Source organism: Podarcis gaigeae, assembly GCF_964106915.1.
Source record: "Podarcis gaigeae genome assembly, chromosome: W".
NCBI classification, from domain to species: Eukaryota; Metazoa; Chordata; class Lepidosauria; order Squamata; family Lacertidae; genus Podarcis; species Podarcis gaigeae.
Window position 1 is genome coordinate 17,060,743 of NC_139695.1, and position 20,000 is coordinate 17,080,742.

The 20,000-nt window shown below is 48.9% G+C and overlaps 1 long non-coding RNA gene across 1 annotated transcript in view; it reads left to right on the plus strand.

The window, feature by feature from the left end:
• Nucleotides 1-20,000, plus strand: part of LOC310836019 — a 463,755-nt gene that overhangs the window by 109,049 nt on the left and 334,706 nt on the right. The gene's annotated exons all lie outside the window — the stretch shown is intronic.

The following is a 20,000-nucleotide window of genomic DNA, read 5'->3' on the forward strand; positions in this document are numbered from 1 at the left end:
TATTTTATGTTTTTGTAATTTTTATTGTTTTTTGCTTGTATTGTTTTATTTATTTTTTTAAGGTGTAATTTTGTTCTTAAGGGGAGGGGTCAGGGCTGCTGGGGAGTAGGTCCCAGCCAACAAAATGGCTGGGGCATGTTCCACAGGGGGGGATGCACTGGGACAACCGATCTCAGTGATCACGGGTAGGAGGGTAGGAGGAGGAGTTACGCTAAGACCAGACCATGTCATTACAGAGGAGGCAGGTTTAGAGCCAGTGTGGTGTAGTGGTTAAGAGCGGTAGTCACGTAATCCGGGGAACCGGGTTCGCGTCTCCGCTCCTCCACATGCAGCTGCTGGGTGACCTTGGGCCAGTCACACTTCTCTGAAGTCTCTCAGCCCCACTCACCTCACAGAGTGTTTGTTGTGGGGGAGGAAGGGAAAGGAGATTGTTAGCCGCTTTGAGACTCCTGAAGGGGAGTGAAAGGCGGGATATCAAATCCAAACTCTTCTTCTTCTTCTTCTTCGTCTGAGGACTATCCCTGCCTCCGGGTCTGGTCCTGACCGGATGGATACTAGAATCAGCAAGGGATACCCACATGACCTGAAAGTGTTGCTGTGCAATGCCAGGTCAATGATTCATAAAACCACTGCCATCCATGACTTGATCATGGATGGAGGACTTGACCTGGCATGTGTAACAGAGACTTGGTTGGATGAAGCAGATGGGCCTGTCCTTGCCGCTGCTTGTCCACCAGGTTTCTCTTACGCACAGCAACCCAGGTCATGTGGGCGGGGAGGGGGGGTTGCAGTGATTTTTAGGACGTCATTAGTTTGCACCAGGCGTCCTATTGGGAAGACACGGTTTTCCGAGTGCATGTTCTGGAAGTTGGGCAATAGGGGCAGTACAGGATTCCTTTTGGTGTACCGACCTCCCCGCTGCACCAAGGATTCCCTGCCCGAGCTGCTTCAGGTCGTGGCGGATGTTCTCCTGGAGACACCTAGCTTGGCTGTCCTAGGGGATTTTAACATCCATGCCAACACGACCTTACAAGGGGCCGCTCGGGACTTTGTGGAAAGCATGGCCTCCATGGGGCTGTCCCTGAATAAGTCTGGCCCAACCCATAGCCGCGGACATGCCTTGGACCTGGTGTTTACCTCTATGGATGTTGGTGATCTGACACTAAGTAAAAGCGAAACGAAAGAAGTGCCATGGTCAGATCACTTCCTGGTGCACCTGGACTTCTCTGCGACCCATCCCCTCTGCAGGGAGGTGGGACCGATTCGGATGGTCCGCCCCCACCACTTAATGGATCCAAATGGTTTCCAGAGAGTGGTAGGGGATGCTTTATCCCATGTTGATGGCCTTTCAGCCGATTCCCTGGTGGCCCGCTGGAATGTGGAGTTAACCAGGGCTATTGACTGTTTGGCTCCGAAGCGCCTCTCCGAATGCATGGAGCCCGGAGAGCCCTGTGGTTTTCCACGGATCTGAGGGCAATGAAACAATCGTTGAGACGGCTAGAGCGCCGGTGGCGGATAACTCATTCCGAATCTGACCGGACACAGGTTAGAGCTCAACGTCGAGCCTACCAAGTGGCGATAGTGACGGCGAAGACGACTTTCTTCACCGCCTCTATTGCATCTGCAGAAAACAGCAGCAGGAGACTTTTTTTTTATAATAATATTTTATTAGGTTTTCTCAAGAAAAAAGACCACAAAGATAACAAAAAGTAAACATCAAAGACAAAAAAAAGAAAAATTACAACAATCAAAAATCAAAAATTCCACAGAAAAAACAAAAGGATAAGAAAAATAAAAAATAAAAATCTCTCCTTTCAAATTCTCAGCATTCTTTTACTTATTTTCCTGACTTCCTCTCACCTCCCTCCTTGTATTCCATTTTAAAATTAATTCAACAAATTCATACCACTTGTCTTACCCTTAATTATATGTCCCCATGTAATATTTATCTCATATTTTTGTTTATAATCAAACCATTCTTGCAAATTCTTATTTCCCCTTATTACTCAAACCACTTCATTTTTTCTTACATTAATTTCATTAATTTTATCTTGTCCTCAAATCTTTAAAGTTCTTAGATTTAAACCATTACTAAAGCCAATTACTTCCTTTCCAGCATCTCTTAATATTTCATTAGAATTGCACTAATTCCATAAATAAGAATTTATTACAAAAGCATTTCTCATTTTAAGTTTCTCCAACGTCCCTTTTCCTGGTTCCGGATAATGTCAGTCCTTAAGTCTTTAACCCTTGTCAATCCGGTGTTCTAATATCTGAAGCTCTCAAGTCACTTCCAGGCCCCCTCTGCGAGTTTTCTTGTTTCTGTTTGTAGTTACATAAATCCTTGTTCCCTGTTGTATTCTTTCGCATTTACTTCTCTTTCTCTTTGGGGAACCAGTCTCTGGAGGACTCTATGTAGTAAAATTCTTCATCTCCTTTTATCCAATTGTCCCATTCCCCAGTGTTGCACTCCCCAATGTTTAGTTTGTAATCCAAAGGGTAGTCATTCCAAAGATAATCTTCCACTTGTTTCACACTCCCACCCAAGATAATAACTCTCTTAGGTCCACAATTTAACCAGTGTCCTACGAATTCCATCTCCCAATGTTGCAGCTTCTGATCCTGTAAAACTTGGAGACTCTGTGTCTTATGAGATACATTCATAACCTCATGCACTTGCCCTAAGTCAATATCCTGGGTAGATTGTTGTGCAGTTTCTGTAAATGTACATTCCATTGGCACCTCCTTGTTAACTGCAGCTAAAATGTATGCCGTCTCTTGATTCATAAGAGACACTTTCTCATCCATCTGTTGCAGCACATCATATATTTTGTCCAGGGCAGATAAAACTTCCTCTCTCATCATTCTGTCAAGGTCAGAAAGCTGGTCCCACGGTCTGATTTTCTCAGCTGCTATGTTCTCTTTGTAAAATAAAACAAAAACACTGGTAGACCTCCTCTAGGAGGGGTAGTTACTTTTTAGCATCCATTTTTACAGTGTATCCAGCAAGGGAAAATAAAAGTTATTTTCGATTTTCAGATATTTTGTTTCCTTTCAATCTAAAGCAAACAAGCAGAAAGCAGCATAGGACTTATTTTCCTTCCAACTCTATCTGTCAGTTTTCTTATATTCCTATTATAGGCACCACCGACAATTTCTTTCCTTTCATTCCGTCCCCAGGTTAGGAACAGTGAAGACTTATTTTCTTAAATTACTCTCTGCAGGATTTGCAAAGTCATGATTTGTTATCCTCCTGCTGTTTAGGGGGGATTTGGTAGTTAAAAGAGCAGGAAATTCCAGGCTGTCAATTTACGGCTTTTAGCTTATATAGTCTTTGCTTTGATCTTTCTACAAAGAGCAGGAGGCGGACTTCCTATTTTTACACCTTCCCGTCTCGGCTCTAATTCAAAGGTATAATTTTGATCTACAAGTTTCAATTGTCCTACTCACGGGTTGTTGTTTGAAATCCAAATTAGCATAGGAAAAAGGACAGCGCTCTCCGACTTTGGCTGTGCAGCTTCACTCCACAGAAGTAGCGATTGGCTCTCAGCTCCATGCCAACCCCCGTCTCACTCCGGAGCCCTTTGTAGAGCTCCTTTGCCAAACAGAGGGGCGCAAACGGTGCCCGCCGAGTCCCACGGTCGCAGGCTTCTTCCGTCTGCGATTTTTGAAAGGGTCCCCACTTTGCTGCAGCAGTAAGACCCGGTTTCATTGTCGGAGGCGCCGCCTCCGGAAGTCGGCAACAGCAGCAGGAGACTTTTTCAGGTGGTTCACAATTTAGCGGAACCACCTGCAACATCAGGGCCCAGTACGGGCCACATGTTCTCCTGCAATGATTTTGCAGTTTTTTGCAGATAAAATGGCTCAGATTCGGGAAGAAGTAGACTCCACCGTGGGAGCAGGGCTGGGGCGGGAGAGTGCTAGAGTCCTGTCTGGTCAAGTTGTGTGGGATCAATTCCAATCTGTTACCTCCGAGGATGTGGACAGGCTGCTTGGACGAGTGAAGCCAACCACCTGTCTCCTGGATCCTTGCCCATCCTGGCTTATAAAAGCTAGCCGGGAAGGACTGGGCGATGGGCTTCGTGGGGTGGTGAATGCTTCCCTCCGTGAGGGAGCCTTCCCAGACCCGCTGAAAGAGGCGGTTATTAAACCGCTTCTTTAAAAAACATCTTTAGATGCGGCCACGATGGCCAATTATCGCCCAGTCTCAAACCTTCCATTCTTGGGCAAGGTGATTGAGCGAGTGGTTGCTGAACAACTCCAGGCACGCCTGGAAGAAGCGGACAATTTGGATCCCTTCCAGTCGGGATTCAGGCCTCATCATGGGACTGAAACTGCCTTGGTCGCACTGGTTGATGATCTCCGGCGGGCTAGGGACAAAGGTGAGAGCTGTTTCCTAGTTCTGCTGGATCTCTCAGCGGCGTTTGATACCATCGACCATAACATCCTTCTGGACCGTCTTGAGGGGCTGGGAGCTGGGGGCACTGTCATACAGTGGTTCCGCTCCTTCCTCCTGGGCCGTGTTCATAAAGTGGTGGTGGGGGATGAGTGTTCAGACCCCTGGGCTCTCACTTGTGGGGTGCCTCAGGGTTCTGTCCTCTCCCTCATGCTTTTCAACATTTACATGCAGCCACTGGGAGAGATCATCAGGAGGTTTGGGCTGGGTGTTCATCAGTATGCAGATGATACCCAGCTCTACCTCTCTTTTAAATCAGAACCAGTGAAGGCGGTGAAGGTCCTGTGTGAGTGTCTGGAAGCGGTTGGAGGATGGATGGCGGCTAACAGATTGAGGTTGAATCCTGACAAGACAGAAGTACTGTTTCTGGGGGACAGGAGGCGGGCAGGTGTGGAGGATTGCCTGGTCCTGAATGGGGTAACTGTGCCCCTGAAGGACCAGGTGCGCAGCCTGGGAGTCATTTTGGACTCACTGCTGTCCATGGAGGCACAGGACAAATCTGTATCCAGGGCAGCTGTGTACCAGCTCCATCTGGTACGTAGGCTGAGACCCTATCTGCCTGCAGACTGTCTCGCCAGAGTGGTACATGCTCTGGTTATCTCCCGCTTGGACTACTGCAATGCGCTCTACGTGGGGCTACCTTTGAAGGTGACCCGGAAACTACAACTAATCCAGAATGCGGCAGCTAGACTGGTGACTGGGAGCGGCCGCCGAGACCATATAACGCCGATCTTGAAAGACCTACATTGGCTCCCAGTACGTTTCCGAGCACAATTCAAAGTGTTGGTGCTGACCTTTAAAGCCCTAAACGGCCTTGGTCCAGTATATCTGAAGGAGCGTCTCCTCCCCCATCGTTCCGCCCGGACACTGAGGTCTAGCTCCGAGGGCCTTCTGGCGGTTCCCTCACTGCGAGAGGCCAAGTTACAGGGAACCAGGCAGAGGGCCTTCTCGGTAGTGGCACCCGCCCTGTGGAATGCCCTCCCATCAGATGTCAAAGCGATAAACATCTACCTGACATTCAGAAGACATCTGAAGGCAGCCCTGTTCAGGGAAGTTTTTAATATGTGACATTTCAGTGTATCTTTTATCTTTGTTGGAAGCCGCCCAGAGTGGCTGGGGAAACCCAACCAGATGGGCGGGGTACAAATAATAAATTATTATTATTATTATTATTATTATTATTATTATTAGATGCGGAAAAGGCGTTTGACAAAGTTTCATGGTAATTTCTAAAAATAATATTAGACCAGATGGACATGGGAGACCAAATTACAAGAGGGTTAAAAGCAATCTATGAACAACAAGAAGCAAATATGACAATAAATAATGATATGACTGATTATTTTAAAATACAGAAGGGCAGCAAACAAGGGTGCCCGCTTTCACCATTATTATTCATTTTGGTTTTGGAAATACTAAATCAAGAAATCAGACTAGACCAAAAAATAAATGTTATATCCTTAGGGGAGAAACTACATAAAATAAGGCCATTTGCAGATGATTTAGTTTTAATGGTGGAAAACCCAAAGGAAAGCATAGCAAAGGCTCTAGAAAAAAATGGAAAACTTCGGAAAGGTTTCAGGTTTTGCTTTGAATAAAGAAAAAACAAAACTAATGGTAAAAACATGGAAGACCAAGAGAAAAAGGGACACATAGAAAAATTTGGGTTACAAATTGTAAAAAAAGTGAAATATTTAGGAATTCAAATAACAATGAAAAATATAAATTTGTTTGAAGATAATTATAAAAAAATTGGGAAGAAATAAAAAGAGAAAAGGAAATTTGGATAAGATTGAATTTAACACTCTGGGGTAGAATTTCATCTATTAAAATGAATATCTTACCAAAACTCCTGTTCCTTTTTCAAATGATCCCCATAATAGGTAAAGATTATTGTTTTAAAAAATGGAAAATGGACCTGAACAAAATTTATATGGCAAGGCAAAAAGCCACAGATCAAACATAAATTATTAACAGACATAAAAGAGCAAGGTAGCTTTGGACTCCTAGACCTGAGAATATACTATGATGCGGCATGCTTTAGTTGGATCAGAGACTGGATTATATTAGATAATAATGACATTTTAGACTTGGAGGGATGGAACAACAGATACAGTTGGCATCCCTATCTAATTTACAACAAAATGGCAGTGCATAAAGAATTTCTAAGTCATGTAATTAGAAATTTGTTATATAAGGTCTGGGTGGGACATAGAAGGTTGTTAGAACCAAAAATCCCATGGTGGATTTCACCGTTAGAAGTAATATTGGTTAAAAAGAAAATTACGATAGGAAGATTGGCGATATACCAGCAGCTCCTAAAGGAGGAACAGGGCCAATTAAAATTAGACCATATGCAGAGGTGACCCAATACTGCACCACATGGTTACAATTTCATCAGATTGCCCAAATATTTAATCAGGATAAAGCAATAGGATTTGAAAAAGAAGAATCAAAATTACAAAAAGTATTATTACAATACTCGAAAAAGAGTATATCCAAAATGTATAATTTATTATTAGAATGGGAGTTAAAGGATGAAGAAGTAAAAGAAGTTATGACTAAATGGGCATGTGATATAGGTTACACAATTCGGCTGGACCAATGGGAGAAATTATGGAAATGTGATATTAAATTTACGGCATGTTACACAATCAGAGAAAATTTGATAAAAATGGTGTACCAATGTGTCAGGACTGCCGCTAGGTCCCAGCTCACAGAGGACCAACGCCCAGTGGATGTTATATACAAAAGTCTTTATTAAAGTTTAGTTTCCATTTCCAAGCTCTGGGTGCGCAGACCCACGTCTTGACGCTAGACCGGCTAAGTCCCCTCTGACTCACTGCTCCACCCACACCAGTTTAAGATTCTAGCCCGGCTCCACCTCTTGCGCTGCTCTTTCCTGCGCTGGGTCCTTCTGCCCTCTGGGGTTCCCTCCTTCCTGGACTCCTCTGACGCTGAGCCTCCTGAGTCTTGCCCCTCCCTCCGGCGGGCTTTAGGACCTGGCTCCCTTCCCGGGCTCCCCGCTGTGCCGCGCTCCTGTACATTTGAACTTGGCGCGCGCGCCCAGCCGGTGACTTTCCTTCTGACCGTTTCCCCGCTTCCTGATGTGGGCGTTGCCAAACCTGACCCCTCTCCTCCCTCTGGTGGTGAGGACACTGGTCCCGACTCCTGGGACTCCCCCTCCCCACTGCGCTCTGGTGGAGACGCTGGTCCTGATCTCCAACTGCTGCTCAGGGACTCCCCGCTGGCCCCTTCCTCCTGGGGCTTCCCCCCTGGACCCCCCTTCGCTCTGGCCACCGGCGCTCCCTTCTGTGAGTCCTCCGATTCGCTAGAGAGGCTTGTGGAATAACTCTGGCCACTGTCACTGCCTGCGCCCCCCTCGTACTCCTCCTCCTCACTCTCCATTTGCTCCCCCTCCTGTGTCTCTCCTTCTGAACCCCTGACATCCATCCCCCCCTCGAAGCCCCCCCTTCCCCTCTCCCCCTCTTCAGGTGCGGGTTCCGGGTGCTCTAGAGTTGTCGGGGTGAGTTCAGGATACAGTTCGTCCCCCGAGGCGTGCAGCCAATGTGAGAAGTCCGGAAAGTCCTCCATGGGCTCGTCGACTGCGATTCCCTCCGCTTCCATCTCCTGGGCGGTGTGTTCGAAATCTGAGGCCGCCCCCAAACCACTCACAACCCCTTCTCCCCCTGTCGCCCGAGGTGCCGCCACTTCGCAGGGTCCCTCCGGCACGTCTCTGCGCCATCCCACTTCAGGTTGATCCTCCCACCAATAAGATCCCCCCGTGCCAAACCCTGAGAGCGAGCCCTCTGGGGAGCTGCCTCCCGGAACCGAGTCCTCCGCTGACGAGAAACCCCGGAAAGTGCTGGCCGAGAGTGTGGGTGTGAACAGACAATCATCGAAAAAGCCCGCCGGCATAGGCTTGTGCGGGAAAAGTGTATGGAATTCTTCCTTGAGCAACTGCTCCTCCAATGCGTAATCCGGCACCCACCTGTTGGCGCTGGCCGGGGTGTCCTCTGTGGCGAGAAGATATTCAATCCCGTCCTCCCCCCACCTTGAGTCTAAAATCTCAGTGGCTTCGTTGAGTGGCCCCCACCTCGGCGACCCCCCCTTTTTGGGCGCTTCCCTGAGCGGGTCTGGCGCTGTCCCTGGTGCCTGAAACCTGTGGGGCTCTTTGTAGGGTGTGAGCACTGATCTATGAAAGACCGGGTGCATTCTGGACCCCTCCGGGAGTGTTAAACGGAAGGCCACTGGGTTGATCTGCGCCTCTACTTGGTAAGGCCCCAGCTGCTTGTGCCCGAGCTTCTTCTTGGCCAACGATCTGGCCGGAACTGCCTGGGCTGCTAACCAGACCCAGTCTCCTACCCGGATGTCTTCCCCAACCCTCCTGTGTCGGTCTGCCTGCACTTTGTAAGCCTGTTTCGCCATCTCTAACTGCCTCCTGAGCTGCTCGTGGATCTCCTGCAACTCCGCTGCCACGGCCTCTGCTCCCTGCGGCTCCCCCACCCTCACTTTCTCCAAACCCGGGAAGGTTCTGGGATGCCGCCCATTGTTGGCGAAAAACGGTGTCACCCCCGTGGACACGTGTTTCGTGTTGTTGTAGGCAAACTCGGCTAGCGGTAGGTAGTCCACCCAGGTCGAGGGCTGCTGGTTCGCGTAGCATCTCAGGTACTGCTGCATGATGGCGTTGACTCTCTCCGCCTGTCCGTTAGTCTGCGGGTGTCGCGCCGACGCCAGGCTGACCTTGACGTTCAGGAAACCCATCAGCTTTTGCCAGAAGTTGGATATGAACTGGCGCCCCCTGTCGGACAGGATGGACCGTGGTAGGCCGTGCACCTTGAACACGTGGTCTATAAACAGCTTGGCGGTCTGCTCGGCTGTGGCCACCTTCGCGCAAGGAATGAAGTGGGCCATCTTGGTGAACAAGTCTACTACCACGAGTACTGCCGTCTTGCCTCTCGAGCTGGGCAGATCCGTGACAAAGTCCAGGGCCACCCTCTCCCACGGCTCGAACGGTGTCTGTAGCGGTTCCAAGAGGCCCGTCGGCGGCTGGTGTACTGGTTTGGCCCTTTGGCAGGTGTCGCACCTCCTGACGTATTCCGCGACATCCCCCCTCATCTTGGGCCACCAAAAGTCTCTGGCCACTAGGTCCACCGTTTTCTCCTTGCCGAAGTGTCCCGCGCTGGGCGCGTCGTGCAGCTGTTGCAGGACCCTCGCGCGGAGGTTGTCTCCCGGCACGTAGAGGGCTCCTTTGCGGATGAGCAGGCCGTCGCGTATTTGGAAGTCGTCGTCCCTCGCCGTTCCGCTACGCACCTCCTCCATCTTGGCTCGCGCGAAGGTGTCCGTCTGCAGCGCGCGACGCACCGCGTCCAGGTCCACCGTGGCTGACGCGCATGCCCACGCCTTTGGTGCGAAAATATGCTTGGCCGCCGCTGGCGCCTCTTCTTCGAGATACTGCGGTTTCCTGGACAGCGCGTCCGCCATGATGTTGTTGTTTCCAGGGATGTATTCTATCCTGAAGTCGAAAACTGCAAAGAACTCCGCCCAGCGGATGTGTCTCTGGTTCAGGAACCTCGCCGTGCGCCAGTACTCCAAGTTCTTATGGTCTGTACGGACCTGCACAGTGTGTTTGGCCCCGACGAGGAAATGCCGCCACGCCTTGAAGGCTGCATGTATGGCCAGTAACTCCCTGTCCCAGATGGTGTAGTTCTGATCCGACTTGCTGAGTTTCCTGGAGTAGAAAGCGCACAGCCTCCAGTCCCCCTGGTGGGTTTGCTGCAACAGGACGGCCCCCACGGCCCTGTCTGACGCGTCCGTCTCCACTCTCATGGGCCTGCTGGGGTTCACGTGTAGCAGGTGTTCCTCGGACGCGAAGAGGTGCTTGAGCTTCTGAAAGGACTGCTCTGCCTGCTCCGTCCAGATGAACTTCTTCTTCTTGGAACTGAGGGTGTCAGTGATGGCCGCTGTCTGCATGGCGAAACCCTTGATGAATTTGCGATAAAAGTTGGCAAAGCCGACAAACCTCTGGACTTCCTTTCGATTGCGTGGGCTCTTCCAGTCCAGCACTGCCCGTACCTTGGTACTGTCCATGGCGAGTCCCTTGTCGGACAGTTTGTAGCCCAGGAAGTCCACCTCCGTCTTGTCGAACTGGCACTTCTCCAGCTTGGCGTAAAGCCGGTGCTCCCGCAGCCGCTGCAGGACTTCCCTGACATCTCTCTCGTGAGCCTCCGGCGACTCCGAGAAGATGAGGATGTCGTCCAGGAAGCAGACGCACTTCTTGTAGAGAAGACCCGCCAAGACATGATGCATGAATGCTTGAAAACAGTGGGAGCCATTTTGTAATCCAAAAGGCATAACTCTATATTCATAGGTGCCCAACGGCGTAAACATGGCCGTTTTCCACTCATCACCTTCCCTCACGCGAATGAGATTGTACGCTCCGCGCAGATCCAACTTGGTAAAGATGCGACCCTTCCTCACCGTCGCCAGCAGGTCATCGATCTTGGGCATAGGGAAGGCTGAGGGCTTAGTTTTTGCATTTAAGACGCGGTAATCAACTACAAGCCTCTTTTGGGGCGTGTCCCGCTTCTTTACAAAGAATACAGGGCTGCCCCCCACCGCCTTGGACTCTCGGATGAATCCCCGCTTCAAGTTGTGATCTATGAACTCCCTGAGCTCCTGCAATTCATCCTCAGACATGGAATACAGCTTCCCCGTCGGGAGCGTCGCCCCCGGCAGGAGGTCAATCTTGCAGTCGTAGGGTCTGAGGGGAGGCAGCTTGTCCGCTTCCTTCTCGCAGAAGACCTCCAAAAACTCTTTGTACTTGTTGGGTACCGCTTGCAACATGCCTAAGTGCAGCTGTGGTCCGTCTTCGTGCCCCTCAGCTTCTTGGTTAACGAGGATGCAGTGTTCTGCGCAGTAGGAGGAGCAGAAGGTCAGTTGACGCTGGTACCATGCCAATGCCGGGCTGTGCCTGTCCAGCCAACTCATGCCCAACACAATGGGCGTGTCTGACAGGCGGGTGACGTTGAAGCTGATGACTTCGCGGTGATTACCAATGCGCATCACCATTGGCGGCGTCTGCTGCAGCACTTGCCCTCCCAGTAGCTCCCTGCCGTCCACCGTGACGACGTTCAGAGGTACCGTCGCTGGCAGAAGGGCTATGCCATGTTGCTGGATGAAGTCCATGCCTATAAAATCTGCATTGCTCCCAGAGTCAATCGTAATGGGGATCTCTACAGTGAGCCCATTGGGAAGTTGAAGGGATGCGGTGAGCTGCACTACTGGTTTGGGTGGGAGGGGGTCTGTGGGCTGTAACCTTACTGGGGATTGCTTCACTGACTTGTCTGGCTGGCCCCCAGTGACTCCATTTCCAGCCAGACAGTGGAGTTTTCCTGCTGTGATTCACTCTGCTGAACTGCTTCTGTTACTGTCGCTGCGGCTGCAGTGTGCTTGTGAAACCGCTGGGGACACTCTTTCGCCATGTGCTGAGCACTGTCGCAGATGTAGCACTTCCTGGTCCCTCTAGGAGGCTTCATTTTGACTGCTCCCGGTGTTAGGGCTCCGGCTGTGGACTGAGCCTTAGCACCACCTATCTCCATCGGCTCCTCTCCTCCTCCCAGCGGAGGCATGGATCGAGCGCGCGCCGCTTCCTTGGGAAAGGGGGTTGGTGCTTTTGTTGGCGTGCGGCCCCAATGCCCCTCCTCTTTGTCCCAAGAGCGTCCTTCCAGCCTAACCCCAATGGTGAGTGCCCTCTCCACAATGTCCTTGGTGGTTTGGGGTCTCTCCCCCCTTGCAATTTCGTCTTTCACAGCTCCGTTTAGCCCCTCCCAGAACAGATCTCTGACGGCAGGCGAATCTCTCTCCCACCCCAGTGCGTTCACCAATGCAAGAAAGCGGGAGTGATATTGCCTTACAGTGGCTCTACCTTGTCTTAGTCCGTGAATCTGTTTCCTAGCGATATCCACATCAATCTCAGACAAAAAACACGCATCCATCACTTTAAGGAAGGCACCCGCATCTTGTAGGGCTGGATCCTTATCTCTCCAGAGATTGCGCAGCCACGTTTTCGCCTCTCCCCGTAAATGCGAAACAATAAATCCCACTCTTTCTTCCTCATTTTTAAAGTCCTTGTCAAGTAGCTGCAGTGCATATAGTACATCTGCTCTGAAGTTAGGATACTCCTGCAGGTCCCCATTGAAGTGAGACACAAGGCTCCCTCCTCTGTTCCCCAGCCCAATCCCTTCTGGTCTGGCGGCCGGTAGCCTCTGTGTAGTTAGCACTTCTAACCTGGTTCGCAGATCCTGGCAGGTAACAGCTGCTTCCTGCTCCTTCTTTCTGGACGCCGCAATTTCTGCAGTCAGCTGCGTCACTGCGTTTTGCAGACTCGCTATCTTCTCTTCGGTAGTCATTTCCCTGGTTTTCGTGAGCTCGCGAAGCACCAATCTTCACCCCTCGCTGCTTTCCCACACTCCACGAGGTTGTAGAATTGGTGGACAAGGTGAGAGGGGACTTACTGTCAGGACTGCCGCTAGGTCCCAGCTCACAGAGGACCAACGCCCAGTGGATGTTATATACAAAAGTCTTTATTAAAGTTTAGTTTCCATTTCTAAGCTCTGGGCGCGCAGACCCACGTCTTGACGCTAGACCGGCTAAGTCCCCTCTGACTCACTGCTCCACCCACACCAGTTTACGATTCTAGCCCGGCTCCACCTCTTGCGCTGCTCTTTCCTGCGCTGGGTCCTTCTGCCCTCTGGGGTTCCCTCCTTCCTGGACTCCTCTGACGCTGAGCCTCCTGAGTCTTGCCCCTCCCTCCGGCGGGCTTTAGGACCTGGCTCCCTTCCCGGGCTCCCCGCTGTGCCGCGCTCCTGTACATTTGAACTTGGCGCACGCGCCCAGCCGGTGACTTTCCTTCTGACCGTTTCCCCGCTTCCTGATGTGGGCGTTGCCAAACCTGACTCCTCTCCTCCCTCTGGTGGTGAGGACACTCGTCCCGACTCCTGGGACTCCCCCTCCCCACTGCGCTCTGGTGGAGACGCTGGTCCTGATCTCCAACTGCTGCTCAGGGACTCCCCGCTGGCCCCTTCCTCCTGGGGCTTCCCCCCTGGACCCCCCTTCGCTCTGGCCACCGGCGCTCCCTTCTGTGAGTCCTCCGATTCGCTAGAGAGGCTTGTGGAATAACTCTGGCCACTGTCACTGCCTGCGCCCCCCTCGTACTCCTCCTCCTCACTCTCCATTTGCTCCCCCTCCTGTGTCTCTCCTTCTGAACCCCTGACACAATGGTACTTAACTACGGTAAAATTGGCTAAAATTTACAAATTAAAATCAAATACCTGTTGGAGATGCAAATAATAATAATAATAATAATAAATTTTATTTATATCCCGCCCTCCCCAGCCGAAGCCGGGCTCAGGGCGGCTAACAATAATCAAATAATCAAACAATCAAATAGTCACACATTCAAAATATTTCATTATAAAAATTAATTAAAATCAAATTAATGGCAACCGATTAAACAAGATTCTGTACAGGTTGCCAGAGGAGGGAGTCAGGCTGCGCCCTGACCAAAGGCCTGGTGGAACAACTCTGTCTTGCAGGCCCTGCGGAAAGATGTCAGGTCCCGCAGGGCCCTAGTCTCTTGTGACAGAGCGTTCCACCAGATTGGAGCCGCAGCCGAGAAGGCCCTGGCTCTAGTTGAGGCCACATGTGGTGGGAATGCCGACCTATTAAACAATTTTGGAATGAAATATATGAAGAAATCAAAAAGATGTTTAAATTATATTTCAGTAAAAAACCCGAGGCTTTCCTTTTAGGTATAATCACAAACGATATTCCTGACAATCAAAGGAAAGTACAGCTGCCGGGATGACAGCTGCTGACGACAGCTGCCAGGATGCTTATAGCAAAAAATTGGAAAGGGAGAAAAATTCCATCAATGAAAGAATGACAAATTAAATTTTGTGAATATATAAATCCGGCAAGACTCACAGCATTCATAAGGGGACAATCGGAACAAAAATTATTAAAAGAATGCGGATGTGCTAAAGAGTATATGAAAAAACATTGTTCTGGAGTAAGCATATCTGTATGTAATGTAATCTGTATGTAATGAAGGTCCATATAGTTAAAGCTATGGTTTTCCCAGTAGTGATGTATGGAAGTGAGAGCTGGACCATAAAAAAGGCTGATCGCCGAAGAATTGATGCTTTTGAATTATAGTGCTGGAGGAGACTCTTGAGAGTCCCAGGGACTGCAAGAAGATCAAACGTATCCATTCTTAAGGAAATCAGCCCTGAGTGCTCACTGGAAGGACAGATACTGAAGCTGAGGCTCCAATACTTTGGCCATCTCATGAGAAGAGAAGACTCCCTGGAAAAGACCCTGTTGTTGGGAAAGATTGAGGGCACAAGAAGAAGGGGACGACAGAAGACAAGATGATTGGACAGTGTTCTCGAAGCTACCAGCGTGAGTTTGACCAAACTGCGGGAGGCAGTGGAAGACAGGAGTGCCTGGCGTGCTCTGGTCCATGGGGTCACGAAGTGTCGGACATGACTAAACGACTAAACAACAACAAAAATGTAATGACTGATGCTTTGCAGGGTTAGAGAAAGAGAAAAATGGTGTAAAAAGTATAAAGATAGAAGCAATCTACATTAGACACAACAATTCAGAATGAGTAAAAATTTCGAGATCTAAGAACAAAGGAAAGAAGTCAATATGTATATTTGTATGTAATGACTAGATTAGAATGAAGATATGGTTTTATTTGTAATTGTGTGTTTTTTGTTTTTTTCCTTTTGTGTTCTGGTTTTTTTTCTTATTTGTATAGTTTTATTTTGGATTCAATGTTTGTAATTTTGCATTGGGGAAAAAAATGGAAGCAAGAAGAGTTACCGACAAAAGAAGAATGGCAGATAAAATTAATGGACTATGCAGAATTAGATAAATTAACAGGAAGGATTCGAAACCTGTGGGACCAGAGATTCTTAGAAGACTGGAGCAAATATTTGAACTATTTGAAAAGCAATAGTAATGAACAGATTACGCTAGTAGGATTGCAAGAAGTTATGTAAGGAGGACTATTGGAAATATTGCGAGAAAGACTTTGATGTGAATTATTAGTTAATGATCATTAAAGGTAATAGTTGAAATTAAGAAATGCAGAACAGAAAGAACAGAAAATCTTCAGAGGTTGTTGATGGAAGTTTAAAATATTGTATAAGATAAATTATGTTAAATGATTGTTGGAAATAATATGTTTAAAAAACCAATAAAAATAAAAAAGAGGTAAAATCAATAGCACAATAACTTTGGAAATTTAGGAATTGTTCATCTCAAGCTCCCCCCCCCCTTCTCCACTGGAGGGCATTGGGTGAATTTAAAATTCCCTAGATTTTCAAGTTAGATAGAGACTCTCCTCCTGCAAAGAGGGGAGGGGTTGTGGGCGGGATCCGATCTCTGCCTCAAGCAGGGGGTGTTAGCCCCCTGCCACCCACTCACCTGGCTGGCGCACCACGCCCACGGGCAAGCACCCAACCAGGCGGCTTGAAGGGGGTGTGGACAGCAGCTTAACTTGTTGCTGCGCCAGCCACGCGGTCTCACTTTTCGCCATCCCGTCATGAGTCAACATGATCGCCCTCGTTACTGTCTGCAGGAGCCAGGGAAGTATTTTGGAAGGCTTGGAGTTGGGGGGAAGCGCACGTGTGGCGGTTATTTGCTTCGCTTACCGGCCGGCTGTTTATTCTTATTGTGCTTATTTCGTTCTTATTGGAATGCTGGCTTCCACTACCTTTGTTGCCTGCATTTGTTTTAAATTTCATCATCATTGCTAACTTTCTTGACCCCCCTCCCCCTCACTCCTAGCGTCGGTCAATTCTTTTCCATTTTACATTTGCTATCGGTGCGACTTTGGGTTCGCCACTGCGTGTGCGCGGAGGGTGCCTGTTGTTCCCCACGCTCTGCTGCAGCGCTCAGTGGTTGCTATTTGCTCTTTTGCTCTTGTTTGAGCCTCTCCGGGCAGAGTTACTTATTTCTCCCCACTCTCAGCTCCAGGTTAAAATTTTCCGTTACTGATCTGGCCCCATGGGCTTGCTAGCGCGACGGTGAGCGGTGCGATCTAGAGATTGCCACTGTGAGTGTTGAGAGAGTGCCTGAGCGATCATCCGCTTCCCTGTTTGCTCGCGCCCCTGCGACTTTACTATCGATACCCTGTGTGTGTGTGTGTGTGTGTGTGTGTGTCCCCAGCGCCCCTGCGACCTCACGGCCGATGCTCTGTGTGAGTGTGTGTTTTTGGCCTCTGAGTGGTTAATATTGTGGTTTTTCTTTATTTGTCTCAGAGTGTGTTGCTTTGATTAAATTAGTATTAAATTTAGTTGGTAGTAATTTGATCTGTAAAACATATCAATTATAATAAATAAATAAATAAATAAATAAAGGAAAATTGAATAGAATTGTACAACAACATTAACATCAAGAATAAATTGATTAATAAATGGAGTATTAAAAAAATTATTATAAAGAATAAAATAAATAGATAATAAATAAAATTAAAATAAAATATATATAAAATAATAATATTAACAATAATAATAATAATAATTAATTAATTTTAAAAGAAGAAGAAAGAAAAAATCAAAGAATAAGACATAAAGTATTGTACACACGTGCACACATATTAAGCATATTGGCTAATAAATATTCATATAATTAATTGGTTTAATATATAAATAAAGTGCAAATAAATTTTTTAATTGATCAACTACAACCTTTTTTATAATCTATAACACGTTTTGTACAGCTGTTTGATAATTAATAACACGCCCTTGTGGTCAGTAATTTTAGTGCATTACCCATGGCTCCTAAGAGGAAGCGTGCAGTGGCAGAGTCGGCGTGCACTTTGGGCCGCATGGCTGCCAGCAGCAGTAACCCATCACGCGGACAGGATAATAACCCCAAGCCTATATTGCATTTCTTGAATGCTTTCAGGTCTCTCGTTGATGATTACGAGCAACGTTTTTCTAATCAACTCCCCAGCCTCATGCCCTCCCCCGATGCTATCCCTGACACGATACCAGATACACAGGTAGTTCCGGCGAGCCCGCCTCTCACCCAAGTTGATGATCTCCCAGGTACCTCTGCTGCCCTCTTTGATGATTCTCAGTTCGCAGATGCAGGCCCAAGCCCTCAGACGGGAACGGCGGCTGTGCAAACTAGGTCTCATGCTTGCTCAGTGACAACTGACTGCGTGGAGGCTGCCAGCCCATATCAATAACCCAGTTGCTTCCAGTTCTTCTAGTTCTTTGCAGAATAAGCAGCCTAGGGTCCAGCTTCCAGTGATGATGAGTCAGAACGGCTTACGCTCTTTCTGGGGAGGCCGCCGCTATTAGCTATGATAAGAAGTTCCACAGAAAGGCTTCCAGGATCCCTTTAGCACGCTGGGATCAGATTAAAAACGGCATCTGGTCAGTGGCGGTTAGCCCGTATGTCGAGAAGAAGCCATCAGAGGCGTATCGCACTGGAAAGCTGGACCTTAGAAAGGATTTAAAACGTAAGGTGTGCTAGTAATTCAATAAATGGCAATGCCAAAGGCAGTCTTGTAAGTAGCCGCATGAGTGTGAGAGATGTGCAGGGGCTCACCCAGCCGCAGCGTGTTACAAAGGGAAGCAGCCCTTTTGGGGAGGTCGGGGCTTCCACCACTCTAGTTCCAGAGGAGCCCCCACAGCAGGGAACCATCGATAACTTTCTGGGTCTAGCATTTTCTCCAATTCAGCTTTCTCCTCTCCGCAACCTCTTGTCTATCCATCCGGATGGAAGCGCAGCATCCTATCTTTGGAAGGGTTTCCCAGAGGGTTTCAGAATCGCAGTAGTCAGCTCCTTAACTGCGAAGGACTCTCCTAATCAGAAGTCAGTAAGGGAAAGGACGCTCTCCTCGCCCCACGGGTAGCTAGCCCCACCCCTGGCACTCTGCCACTCCGGGTGCCAGAGCAGCTAGTTCCACCTCTGGAGTCACACTATGGCATATTGCTAATTGGGATGAACCCAACAGGGCCGCCACTTAGCCCCTGCTTGGTCTCCAGGACAGACACCCCTTCCCAGACCCACCCCCCTTTTGAGATTATTAGGCAACCAAATGTATCATTCCATAACACCTCATACAGGAATTATTTTTTTGCTGGGGAACCTGCCTTTTCCTCCCAGATCAACTACAAGAGCAAGACCACAGCTTTAACAAAATGACAGCCCAAACAGGAAGACACATGGGAGCAATGGTACTGCTTTGAAGTGTTCCAGATCCATTTCCTGTTAGCCCGATGAGCAGGGCAGCTGTGGGCAAAACTGCAAAGAAGTACAATAATGATTTAGTCCTTAGTCCTAGAATCTAGTAAACCTTTAAGCCCAACAGTCGGAATTGCATAATTTCAATGCTTTAACCATATTAGGGAACATGTATAGTTAGAAAACAAATTGCTAGTTTTGTGAGAAATAACACTTCACTCAAGTGGATAACACTTTGGCCAAGAGCTCACTTTTGGCAATCTTCTAGAACATGTTGCATATGTAGCAGTTCTTTCTAGCCAGAGTGAAAATGAAACCTGACATTTACAGTATCAGATAGTGTAATGGTTCTAGGGGTTGCTCGTGCGTAAATCGTCGCCACACCTGGCTGGGCTACCTGGGTGAACCCTTTCTGTCTGGACAGCCACTCACCCGTGGCTGTCTCAATCGCTGGCAGAATCCGTCAGTGGGCGTTTCTTGAACTTCTTCCAGCAAAGAAGTTCTTTGACGCCAAGTCTCCTCCTACTCTCCTTGCGCGGAAGTCTTCTGCACAGGGAGGGTGTGGGCAGCGGAGGACCCGTGCTCTCCCTGCTGGTCTCCGGCGAGGAGTCCTGGAGCCCCCTCGCCGATTCCCCCATCTGCCCCCCTTCTCCACTGGTGCTACGCTGATTTCCTTCCCCAGCAGATGGGCTGCCTCTCTCCCTACTGGGACCCTCTCCGGCATCCCTCGGGAGCCTTCCCTCTGCCTTTGGCTCCGATGGCAGTTCCCTGACATCCACCTCCCCCCCAGGACCCCCTCCACCCCCGGCCCGATTTTTCAATTCAACCTCGTTCCTTTCCTCGGCCGACGATGCGGGGAATCCCCTGAAGGAGCTGTCACCATCCTCTGAGGATTCAAAACCCGCTTCCCACCCGCTCCGATCTCTTCCCGCGGGGTGGGCCTCTCCACTGGTGCTACGCTGATTTCCTTCCCCAGCAGATGGGCTGCCTCTCTCCCTACTGGGACCCTCTCCGGCATCCCTCCGGAGCCTTCCCTCCGCCTCTGGCTCCAATGGCAATTCCCTGACAGATAGAATTGTTCTGGAATGTCTGTGTCTGTAGTACAACAGTTTTGGAAATCTGTAGGAGAGCATCCCACCAATCTCTTGTCATACTAACAATCTTGTTATCAACTAACAATCAAAAGTGCTAAAATTTTAGCTACATTGGCAACAGGATGTTGGCTAGAAGCAACTGGTTTTCTGAAGCTAAAACTTACAATTTTGTTCTA